We start from the raw sequence: 11,901 nt of genomic DNA on the forward strand, positions 1-11,901 counted from the left end.
CTGAAATTTTCTGACCTGTGTTCTCCTGTAGGACTTTTATGGTGTCATGACTTACATTTAAGCCTTTTATCCACCTTGAATTCATTTTTGTGCATGGTGTAAGCTGGTGTTTGAGTTATTTTTTTGCATGTAGCCTTCCACATCTCCCAACACCATTTGTTGAAGAGGTTACTTTTACTCCATTTTATACTTCTGCCATTTTGTTGAATATTAATTGACCATAGATACCTGGGTTTATTTGTGGGCTTTCTATTCTGTTCCATTGGTCTATGTGTCTGTTCTTATGCCAGTACCAGACTGTTTTCATTACAGATGCCTTTAATATAGTTTGATATCAGGTATTGTTTTTTTTAATGAGAAATTCTCTGCAGTTTTTTAAAGTTTTATTTATTTATCTTTAGAGAGGAAGGGAAGGAGAGGAGAGAAATATCAATGTATGGTTGCCTCTCGTGAGTTCCCTGCTGGGAACTGGCCTGCAACCCAGGCATGTGCCCTGACTGGGAATCGAACCGCAATCATGTGGTTCACAGGCCTGCACTCAATCCACTGAGCTACACCAGCCAGGGCTTGATATCAGGTATTGTGATTTTTCCTACTTTGTTCTTCTTTCTCAAGTTTGTGGAAGCTATTTGGGATTCTTTAGAGTTCCATATAAATTTTTGAAATGTTTGTTCTAAATATGTACAGATGTCACTGGTATTTTAATAGGGATTGTGTTGAATCTATAAATTGCTTTGGGTAATATAGAGATTTTGATTATGTTAATTCTTCCTATCCATAAGTATGTTATATGCTTCCATATTGATGTCTTTCTTAATTTCTTTCTTCAGAGTTTTGTAGTTTTATGATGACATGTATTTAATCTCCTTGGTTAGTTTTATTCCTAGGTACTTTATTTTTCTTATTGGTATAGCAAGTGAGATTTTTTTCTTGATTTCTGCGTCTTTCATTGTTGATGTATAAAAATGCCTCTGCCCTGGCTGCTGTAGCTCAGTGGACTGAGCACAGGCCTGTAAACCAGAGGATAGCTGTTTGATTCTCAGTCAGGGCACATGCCTGGGTTGCAGGCCAGGTTCCCTGAAGGCCAGTTCCAAGCAGGGGATGCACAAAAGGAACCATATATTGCTGTTTCTCTCCCTCATTCTGTCCCCTCTAAAGATAAATAAATAAAATCTAAAAAATAAATAAAGTCTTTCTTAAAAAAATAAATTAAAAAATGCCTTTGAATTCTGAACATTGACTTTGAACCCTGTTGTTTGCCAAATTCTTTTATTAGGCACAGTAGTATTTTTGTGGATTCTACAGGGTTTTCTATGTATGCTAGAATATCATCTGCAAACAGTTACAGTTTTACTTTCTCATTTCCAATTTGGATGACTTTTATTTATCTTTATTGTCTGATTGCCGTGGCTAGAACATCCAATACTATGTTTAATAGGAGTGGTGAAAACAGACATGTTTGTCTTGTTACTGATCTCAGTGGGAAAGCTTTTAGTTTTTTGCCCATTGAGTATGATGTTGGCTGTAGGTTTCTTGTATATGGCCTTTATCATGATTGAGGAATGCTCCCTCTACTCCCACTTTGCTGAGGGTTTTTATCATAATGGGTGCTGCACCTTATGAAATGATTTTCCACATCTTTTGATATGATTATGTGACTTTTGTCTTTCTTTATGTTATGTATTATTATTATGTATTGACTTGCAAATGTTGTACCATCCTTGAATCCCTTGGATGAATTCCACTTGGTTGTGGTGTATGATCTTTTAAGTGCACTGTTGGATGTGGTTTGCCAATATTTTGTTGAGGACTTTAGTGTTGAGGACTTTAGCAATATCAGCCTGTATTTTTCTTTGTTTGTTTTGTCTTTATCTGTTTTTCTAGTTGAGAGGATGCTGGCTTCATAAAAAGTATTTGGAAATCATCTCTCTTCTAGGATTTTTTGGAATAGTTTGAGAAGGGTAGGGGCTAGCTCTTCTTTAAAAGTTTTGCAAAATTCTGTGAAGCCATCCAGTCTAGGGCTTGTGTGTGCCAGGAATTATTTTTATTACTGTTTCAATTTCATTAGCTATTCTTGGTCTCTTCAGGCTTTCTTCTTTTTCTTCATTCAATTTTAGGAGATGGTAGTTTTCTAGAAATTTGTCCATTTCATCTAGGATTTCTACTTTCTTAGTATATAGTTGATTGTAGTAATTTCTTACAATTCTTTATATTTCTGCAGTATCAGTAGTATCTCTCCTCTTTTATTTCTGTTTTTGTTTATCTGGGTCCTCTCTTTTTCTTGATGAGTCCACTTAAAGGCTTGTCAATTCTGTTTATCTTCTCAAAGAACAATCTCCTGGATTGACTTATTCTTTGGATTGTTCTTTTAGTGTCTGTTGTTTATTCTGCTCTGCTCTTCATTGTTTACGTCTGTCTACTCACTCTTGAAACTGCTGTTTTTCCAGTTCTTGTAGTTGTAGTGTTAGATTGTTTATTTGAATTTCTTATATATTTTTTAAGTAGGCCTATATCACTATGAACTTCCCTCTCAGGGTTAGGCAGTGTCCCATAACTTTTGGACTGTTTGGTGTTCATTTTCATTTGTTTCCTGACAAATTTTTATTTTTTCCTTGATCTCATTATTGACACATTCATTTTTTAATGTCATGGTACTCAATGTTCATTAATTTGAGTATTTTTTAGTTTTTCCATTGAGGTAGTTTTTTGGTTCTGGTGCTTGTGTTCTGAGAAAATGCTCAATATAATATCAATTTTCTTGAATATTTTTGAAGCTTGTTTTGTACCTTATAATGTGGCCTGTGTTTTAAAATGTTCCATGTTTGTTTGAAAAAAATGTGTACTTTGTTTCTTTGGGATGAAAGGTTCTTTATATATCTGTTAAGTCCATTTTATCTAGTGCATTGTTCAATGTCACAATATCTGTGTCGAAATTTCATTCAGAATATCTATTCATTTTTGACAGTGGGGTGTTAAAATCCCCTAGTATGTCCTGGCTGGTGTGGCTCGCCTGTGAACCAAAGGGTCACCAGTTCAATCCCCAGTCAGGGCACAAGCCTAGGTTGTGGGCCAGGTCCACAGTGGGTGTCATGGGAGAGGCAACCACACAATGATGTTTCTCTCCATCTATTTCTCTCTGCCTTCCCCTCTGTCTGAAAAGAAGTATGTAAAATCTTTTAAAAAATAAAATAAATCCTCTAGTATAAGTCTGTTGCTGTTTATATCTTTCTCGAAGTCCTCCAAAATTTTCTGGATATATTTGCATGGCCCTGTGTTGGGTGCATAAATGTTTACAATGTTTATGTCTTCTGAATTGATTCTTCCCTTGAGTATTATGAAGTGTCCTTCACTATCTCTTTTCATGGCTTTTGTTTTGAAATATATTTTGTCTGATATAAGTATTGCTACCCCAGATTTTTTCCTGCATATTTGCCTGAAATATTTTCCCCCAAATCTTTACTTTCAGTCTGTGTAAGTCTTTTTTTTTCTGTGATTGATCTCTTATAGACAGCATATGTGTGGGTCATGTTTTCTTATCCATTCAGCTTCCCTATGTCTTTTGATTGGAGCATTTAATCCATTAATATATTAAGGTTATTATTGATGGGTACCTATTCATTTTCCCCCTTGTACCTATGTTCCTCTCTCTCTCACTCTTTTTCTTCCTTTTATTATAGCAGTCCCTTTAACATATCTTGCAGCCAAGCAAAAATTGTAGGGGCTTCCATGCTTACACTTCATGTGGGGGATTCTAATCTCAGCTCCTGAAATGAGTTTTCTCTTTTTAAAAAAATATGTTTTACTGATTATGCTATTACAGTCGTCTCATTTCCCCCCTTAAATCCCCTCCACCCTGCCCACAGGGGTGGGGATTCCCCCCTCTTTAGTTCATGTCCATTTGTCATACTCATAAGGTCTTAAGCTTCTGCATTTCCCATTTATAGTCTTACCCTCCCCCGTCTATTTTCTACCTACCACCTATGCTACTTATTCTCTGTAGCTTTTCCCCCTCTCTGCTCCTCCCACTCCTTTGTTGCTAACCTTCCATGTGATCTCCATTTCTGTGGTCTTGTTTCTGTTCTAGTTCTTTACTTAGTTTGTTTTTGTTTTAGTTTTAGTGTTGGGAACCTCTCTGCCTGGTTTCAGGGGTTGTAACTGCCCCCCCCCCCCATGGCTAAGGCTGAGTGAGAGACCTCCAGAATGAGAGCCACTAAGGAGACAAAACTTGTCTCTCACAGAAAGCACTTCTGCTTCTCCCCAGCCTCCAATGCTTGGCTGGTTAGTCAGAGATGGGTATGACCCCCTCAGAGGAGGGGCAATCTAAGCCAGAAACGATAGCTTGGGAGGCCATCAAGGAAGAACTTGGGGGGCTGCAACAAAGAGGAAGTGATGGACCCTCACCCCCAGGCTATTCTGACATTGCCCGAGTCCCCATTTCTGTCTGGGAGAAGCACTTCCTGGCTCTAATCCACTTAAGCCTAAAAATCTATGATAGGGAAGGCAGTGCAGCCCTTTGCCAGGTAGGCAGTTCTGAGGTAATTGGGTATAAGAAAGAGTTCCTAAAGTCCTGTGAAGCCTGCTTTGCTAACAGTGCTTTCATTCATATAATAAGGGTCTGAGCAGGAAATTAGTATGTCTCCCAAAATTTTTGCAATCCACTTACCTGGCAGACACTGACTCAGATCTTAGTCTGAGATTTCTTTGAAATGTTATTCACTGTTTGATCCTTGCTACCTGACACTCATTGATGAGGTTGACTTGTATTCTTGTGTATTACAACCTAATAAAAGCTATTGAAGAAGAGGTTCTTGGTCTTTCTCCTCTGAGAGTTGACCACCTCTTCTCCCCAAGCAGATAATTTCTTGGTAGTTTCATTTTCATCCGTGGCAAATGGGGAGACTTGCGAGCAAAGTTTTCCCCACATTTTAGGTGTGGTTGTTAATGATTGTGAATTTGGTGTTGTTTTACTGTACATGTTTTTAAATCTTTTTTTCTTAGATAAGTCCCTTTAACATTTCATATAATAAGGGCTTGGTGATGATGAGTTCCTTTAACTTGACCTTATCTGAGAACTTCTTTATCTGCCCTTCCATTCTGAATGAAAGCTTTGCTAGAAAGATGAATCTTGGATGTAGGTCCTTGCCTTTCATGACTTGGAATATTTCTTTCCAGCCCCTGGAAAGAAAAAAGAGGTTAAAAAAAAGTGGTGGCTGGCAGACCCTGGGTGCATAAAGCAGCATCTGGTAGACCCTGGGCACTCAAGGGGCAGCAGGTGGACCCAGCAAGGCAGCGAATTGTGGAGGGGTTGGGCAGGGAAGGTGGCTTGTGGAATTCAATTGTTCAACATTTGTGTGCAGATAAACCAGGCAAAACTGGAGAGCGAGATAGAAAGCATAATCCAGGGTCCCAGTGCCAGGAAGTAAAGCCTCAAAACACCAATTGCCTGTAAGGTCACTCTTGAGAAATCAGTCTGATGGGAACTCCTTTGTAGGTAACTGCCTCCTTATCTGTTGCTGCTTCTAGGATTCTCTCATTTATTTTAATCTTGGCTAATGTAATTATGATGTGCTTTGGTATGTTTCTCCTTGGGCCCAACTTTTTTTGTGACTCTCTGAGCTTCCTGGACTTCCTGGAAGTCTGTTTCCTTTGCCAGATTGGGGAAGTCGTCCTTTATTATTTGTTCAAATAAGTTTTCCGCTTGTTGCTCTTTCTCTTCCCCTTCTGGTACCCCTATAATTCAGATGTTGGAATATTTAAAGATGTCCTGGAGGTTCCTAAGCCTCTCCTCATTTTTTAAAAATTCTTGTTTCTTCATTCTTTTCTGTTTGGTTGTTTCTTTCTTCCTTCTGGTCTACTCCATTGATTTGAGTCCCAGTTTCCCTCCCATCACTATTGGTTCCCTGTACATTTTCATTTATTTCACTTAGTGTAGCTTTTATTTTTTTCATCTAATTTGTGACCAATTTCAACCAATTCTGTGAGTATCCTGATCATCAATGCTTTGAACTGTGCATCTGATAGGGTGGCTATCTCTTTGTTCCTTAGTTGTATTTTTGGAGCTTTGATGTGTTCTTTCAGTTGGGCCATTTTTTTTGTTTTGATGTGCCTGTTACATAGTGAGGGGCAGAGCCTTAGGTGTTTGCCTGGGTGGGGCAACCCAGATGCTGGGTTGTGACTCTCTATGTGGGGCATGGGTCTGAGAGGAAACAATGACACTTGCTCTTCTCCCTGCTGGATTTCAGTCTTTTCCACCACTTCCCCCAAGCAAACTGGGTCATTCTGGTGCTGATTTTCATGTGGGTGGGTTTGTGTATGTTCTAGGACCCTGTGGGTCTCTCTAACAAATTCTCCTGTGAGGTTGGGAGTCTCTCCCAGCACCTCAATCTCCACAGGTGTTTTCAATTGGTGTTTTGAGGCTTTACTTCCTGGCACTGGGACCCTGGATTATGCTTTCTATCTCACTCCCCAGTTTTGCCTGGTTTATCTGCACACAAATGTTGAACAATTGAGTTCCACAAGCCACCTTGCCTGCCCTACTCCTCCACAATCTGCTACCTTGCTGGGTCCACCCGCTGCCCCTTGAGTACCCAGGGTCAACCAGGTGCTGCTTTACGCACCCAGGGTCTGCCAGCCACCACTTTTTTTTTTTACCTCTACCCCTCTCCACCTGGCTGCCTGACTCCACCCCTCCTACAGGTCTGGATGAATGTATTTACTTTAACTCCTTGGTTGTTGGACACTCATATAGTTCAATTTTCTGCCAGTACTGGTTATTACTTTGTTTCTAAATTTTTGTTGTCCTTATTTTGGTTGTGGGAGGAGGAGTCTACCTATGTCTCCATTTTGTCCGGAAGTCCCTGAAATGGGTTTTTCTTACCAGAGGTATCTACACTGAATATTCAAAAAGAGGCCATTAGGCCCAGTTGTACCTTTGCTGTCATTGATAGTAAGCAGTGGCTTGCATTTTTTGGAATTGGTCTGAAAGTGTTTTCTCTGGACTTCTGCCATTTTGGGACCCACATACATTCTGCCTCTGACTTCTTGTTCAGAGTTGCTTTAATAGATGGTCCTGTTCTGAGTAGATTGTAGAAGAGGAAATGAGTCCACACTAAAGTGCGCTTCTTTGGCAAATGAAATGAATAAAAATTCTTACTCTCTTTCCAGATGAAACCCATCTTTTGTAACATAAAACTGACTCATTCCTGTTGGGGAAGACCACATCACTTTATGAATCCCAATTGTAAAAGCAAATTCACAAGGAGGATGAGGAGTAGAAGAATAGAAAAGCAGAGTCATATGAGTTCTTTGTATATTTTTGAGATCAAACACTTGTCTGAAGTATCATTGACATATATATTTTCCCATGTGATTGGTTCCCTTTCCATTTTGCTCATGTTTTCCTTATCTGTGCAGAAGCCTTTTAGTTTGATGTAGTCCATTACCTAACACTTATTATTACTTGTCATATTGGTAACAATCATTCTAACACATGTGAGGTGTTAATAAATTTGTGTATAGTTTCATATATGTGCACATACATATCTGCAAGATGAATTCTTAGAAGTGTGATTGCTGGACACAAGTAAATGTGTAATGTGCATAAGTATTACTAAAATTTCCTCCAAGTTTCTTATGCTAACTTGTACTCCTATAAGCAGTATATGAAAACATGGGTTTCTTACAAGCCTTGCCAACAAAATGTACTTTAAAACTTTGTATCTTTGTGAATTTGAACATGTGGAAAGTATCTCAGTGTAATTGAAGTGTTATGTACCTCATTCTAAGTTAGGTTAAATATCTCCACATATTTAAGGGCCTCTGTAGTTTTATAAATACCTATTTTGGGGACTGTCCCCCCATTCCAAATTAAGCATCTTGAAAAAAAAGGCTATGTTTAATGCACCTCATACTTTCCAAAGTATGAATGTGCAAAAGAGAAAACATTTAATAATTATATTTAATAGGCCTGGGTAGGCTGCTCAGTTGGTTTAGCATCACCTCATACACTAAAAGTTGTGTGTTTAATACCTGGAATTGACAGCTACAGGAGGCAATCAATAAATGTTTCTCTCCCATATCAATGTTTCTCTATCTCTAATATCAATAAACACATCCTGATCTGAGGATTAAAAATATAAATAATTATTATATTTAATGAACAAAGAACAGAATCATTGTGATTTTCTTTCTTCTTACATTTAAAAAATTTATTTAATTTAATTGTTGTTCAAGTACAGTTTTCTGTCTTTTACTCCCATCCAAGCACAATACCCCAGGGCTCACCATGTCCCTCCCATTTCCACCCCCCCCCTTAGTTTTTGTCCATGTGTCCTTTATACTTGTTCCTATGAACATCTCCCCTTTACTACTGAAATTCCCTCCCCTGTCCATTCTGGTCACTGTCAGCCTGTTTTCCATTTCAGTAGCTTTGGTTATATTTTGCTGGCTTGTTTGTTTTGTTGTTTAGGTTGCTGTTAGAGGTGAAATCACATGGTATTTGTCTTTCACCACCTGTCTTATTGCACTCAGCGTAATGCTTTCCAGTTCCATCCATGCTGTTGCAAAGGGTAGGAACTCCTTCTTTCTTTCTGCTGCATAGAATTCCATTGTGTAAATGTATCATAGTTTTTTGATCCATTCATTTAGTGACGGGGACCTAGGTTGCTTCCAACTCTTGGCTATTGTAAATTGTGCTGCTATGAACATTGGTGTGCATAGGTTCTTTTGGATTGGTGTTTCAGGGTTCTTAGGATATAATCCTAGCAGTGGAATTGCTGGGTCAAAAGGCAGATTCATTTTTAGTTTTCTTAGAAAATTCCATACTGTTTTCCATAGTGGTTGTACCAGTCTGCAATTCCACCAACAGTGCACTAGGGTCCCCTTTTCTCCACAACCTCTACAACACTTGTTGTTTGTTGCTTTGTTCATGATGGCCATCCTGACTAGTGTAAAGTAGTATCTCATTGTGGTTTTAATTTGCATCTCATTGATAACTAGCAACATTAAGCATCTTTTTATGTGTTTCTGGATCCTCTGTATGTCCTCCTTAAAGAAATGTTTGTTCAAGTCCTTTGCCCCCTTTTTAACTGGGTTGCTTCTCTTCCTAGAGTGAAGCGTGTAAGTTCTTTGTATATTTTGGAAATTAAACCTATGTCTGAGGTATCATTGGCAAATGTTTTTCCATACAGGATTCTCATTTTATTTCAATATTGTTTTCTTTAGCCATGCAGAAGCTTTCTATTTTGATGAGATTCCATTTGTTTATTATTTCCTTTATGTCCCTTGCCCTAGGGGACATATCAGTAAAAATGTTGCTGTGTTAAATGTCTGAGATTTTCCTGCCTATGTTCTCCTCTAGAATTCTAATGGTGTCATGGCTTATATTTAAGTCTTTTATCCACCTTGAGTTTATTTTGGTGTATGGTGTAAGTTGGTGCTCAAATTTAATTTTTTTTTTTGCACATACCTGTCCAGTTCTTCCAACACCATTTGTTGAAGAGGCTATTTTTACTCCGTTTTATGTTACTGCCCCCTTTATCGAATATTAACTGACTATAGAGACTTGGGTTTATTTCTGGGCTCTCTGTTCTGTTCCATTGGTCTATGTGCCTGTTTTTATGCCAGTACCAGGCTCTTTTGATGATTGTGGCTTTGTAATACAGTTTGGTATCATGTATTGTGATCCATCCTACTTTGCTCTTTTTTCTCAGAATTGCAGCAGCTACTAGTGGTCATTTAGTTTTCTACATAAATTTTTGAAGTGTTTGTTCTATGTCTGTGAAATATGCCATTGGTACTTTAATAGGTGTTGCATTGAATCCGTAAATTGCTTTGGGTAGTATGGACATTTTGATGATGTTAATTCTTCCAATCCATGAACATGGTATATGTTTCCATTTGTTTGTGTCGTCCTTGATTTCTTTCTTCTGTATCATGTAGTTTTCTGAGTATAAGTCTTTTACCTCCTTGGTTAGGTTTATTCCCTCATATTTTATATTTTATATTTTTGCTATATTGAATAGGAGTTTTTTCTTGATTTCTGCTCCTGCTGTTTCATTGTTGGTATACAAAAATGTGTTTGATTTGTGGATATTGACTTGGTATACTGCTGTTTTGCCAAATTTATTTACTACATCAAGCAATTTTGGGGTAGAGTCTATAGGATTTTCCATGTATACTATCATATCATCTGAAAACAGTGAAATTTTTCTTTCCTCCTTTCTAATTTGGATGCCTTTTATTTCCTTTTCCTGCCTGATCACTGTGGCTAAAACTTCCAATACTATATTGAATAGAAGTGGTGAAAGTGGACAACCTTGTCTTGTTCCTGATCTTAGTAGAAAAGAGTTTAGTTTTTGCTCATTGAATATAATGTTGGCTGTGGGTCTCTCACATATGGCCTTTATTATGTTGAGGAATTCTCCCTCTATTCCCACTTTGCTGAGTGTTTTTATCATAAATGGGTGCTATGCCTTATAAAATGCTTTTTCTACATTTATTAATAAGTTCATGTGATTTTTGTGTTTACTTTTGTTTATCTGATGTACTACATTTACTGATTTGAGAATATTGAACCATCCTTGCATCCCTGTGATGAATCCCACTTGGTCATGGCGTATCATCTCTTTAATGTATTGTTGGATGCAATTTGCCGATATTTTGTTGAGGATTTTAGCATCTATGTTCATCGGGGATATTGGCCTGAAGTTTTCTTTCTTTGTTTTGTCTTTTTCTGATTTTGGGATTAGGATGATGCTGGCTTCATAGAAAGAGTTTGGGAGTCTTCCATCATTTTGGATTTTTTGGAATAGTCTGTGAAGAGTATGGGTTAGCTCTTCCTTAAATGGTTTGTGGAATTCTCCTATGTAACCATCTGGTCCAGGGCTTTTGTGTATCAGGAGATTTTTTCATTACTAATTTAATGTCATCTTCTCTTATTGGTCTATTCAGGCTTTCTACCTCTACTTCATTAAATTTTGGGAGATTGTGTTTCTCTAGAAATGTATCCATTTCAGCTAGGTTTTCAAATTTCTTGGCATACAGTTCTTCATAGTAATTTCTTACAATCCTTTGTATTTCTGTGGTGTCAGTTGTAATCTCTTTCATTTCTGATTGTGTTTATTTGGGTCCTCTTTCTTTGTTTCTTGATGAGCCTGTTTAAGTGCTATTCTGTTTTGTTTATCTTTTCATAAAAAACAGCTCCTGGATTCATTGATCCTTAGAAATGTGTTTTCTTCTCTATGTCATTTAAATCTGCTCTGATTTTGGTTATTTCCTTTTTTCTACTTGCTCTGCGCTGTTTTTTTTTTTTTTTTTTTTTTTTTTTTTTTTTTTTTTGCTGTTCCTCAAGTTCTTGCAGACGTAGGGTTAAGTTGTTTGTTTGAAATGTTTTTCTCTTTTTTAGGTAGGCCTGTATTGCTATGATCGTCCCTCACAGGACTGCCTGCGCTGTGTCCCTTAAGTTTTGGGTTGTGAGTTCATTTTCATTTGTTTCCAGAAAATTTTTTAGTTCTTCCCTAATTTCCTTCTTGACCCATTCATTCTTTAACAGCATGCTATTCAATCTCTATAATTTTTAGTGTTTTGGCTCTTTTCCTTCGGGTTGGTTTCTAGTTTCAGTTCCTTGTGGTCCAAGAAAATGCTTGGTATGATTTTAATTTTCTTGAATATGTTGAGTGTTTTTTTCTGTCCTCTCAATGTGGTCTACCTTTGAAAATGTTCCATGTGCATTTGAAAAGAATGTGAATTTAGCTTCTTTGAGATGAAGGGCTCTATATATATCAGTTAAGCCCATTTCATCTAGGGTGTTGTTCAATGCCTCAATATCTTTGTTGATATTTTGCTTGGAAGATTTGTCCATTTTTGATAGTGGGATGTTCAACTTCCCTACTCTAATTTTGT

At 37.6% G+C, this 11,901-nt stretch overlaps 1 pseudogene; it reads right to left on the reverse strand.

Annotated features, from left to right (window-relative positions):
• Positions 1-3,671: 3,671 nt before the first annotated feature.
• On the reverse strand, positions 3,672-7,274 carry LOC118982317 (gamma-sarcoglycan-like; annotated as a pseudogene).
• Positions 7,275-11,901: the final 4,627 nt, after the last annotated feature.

This window comes from Sturnira hondurensis, unplaced genomic scaffold, assembly GCF_014824575.4.
Source record: "Sturnira hondurensis isolate 20B ecotype Veracruz unplaced genomic scaffold, ASM1482457v3 Scaffold0025370, whole genome shotgun sequence".
Classification (NCBI taxonomy): Eukaryota; Metazoa; Chordata; class Mammalia; order Chiroptera; family Phyllostomidae; genus Sturnira; species Sturnira hondurensis.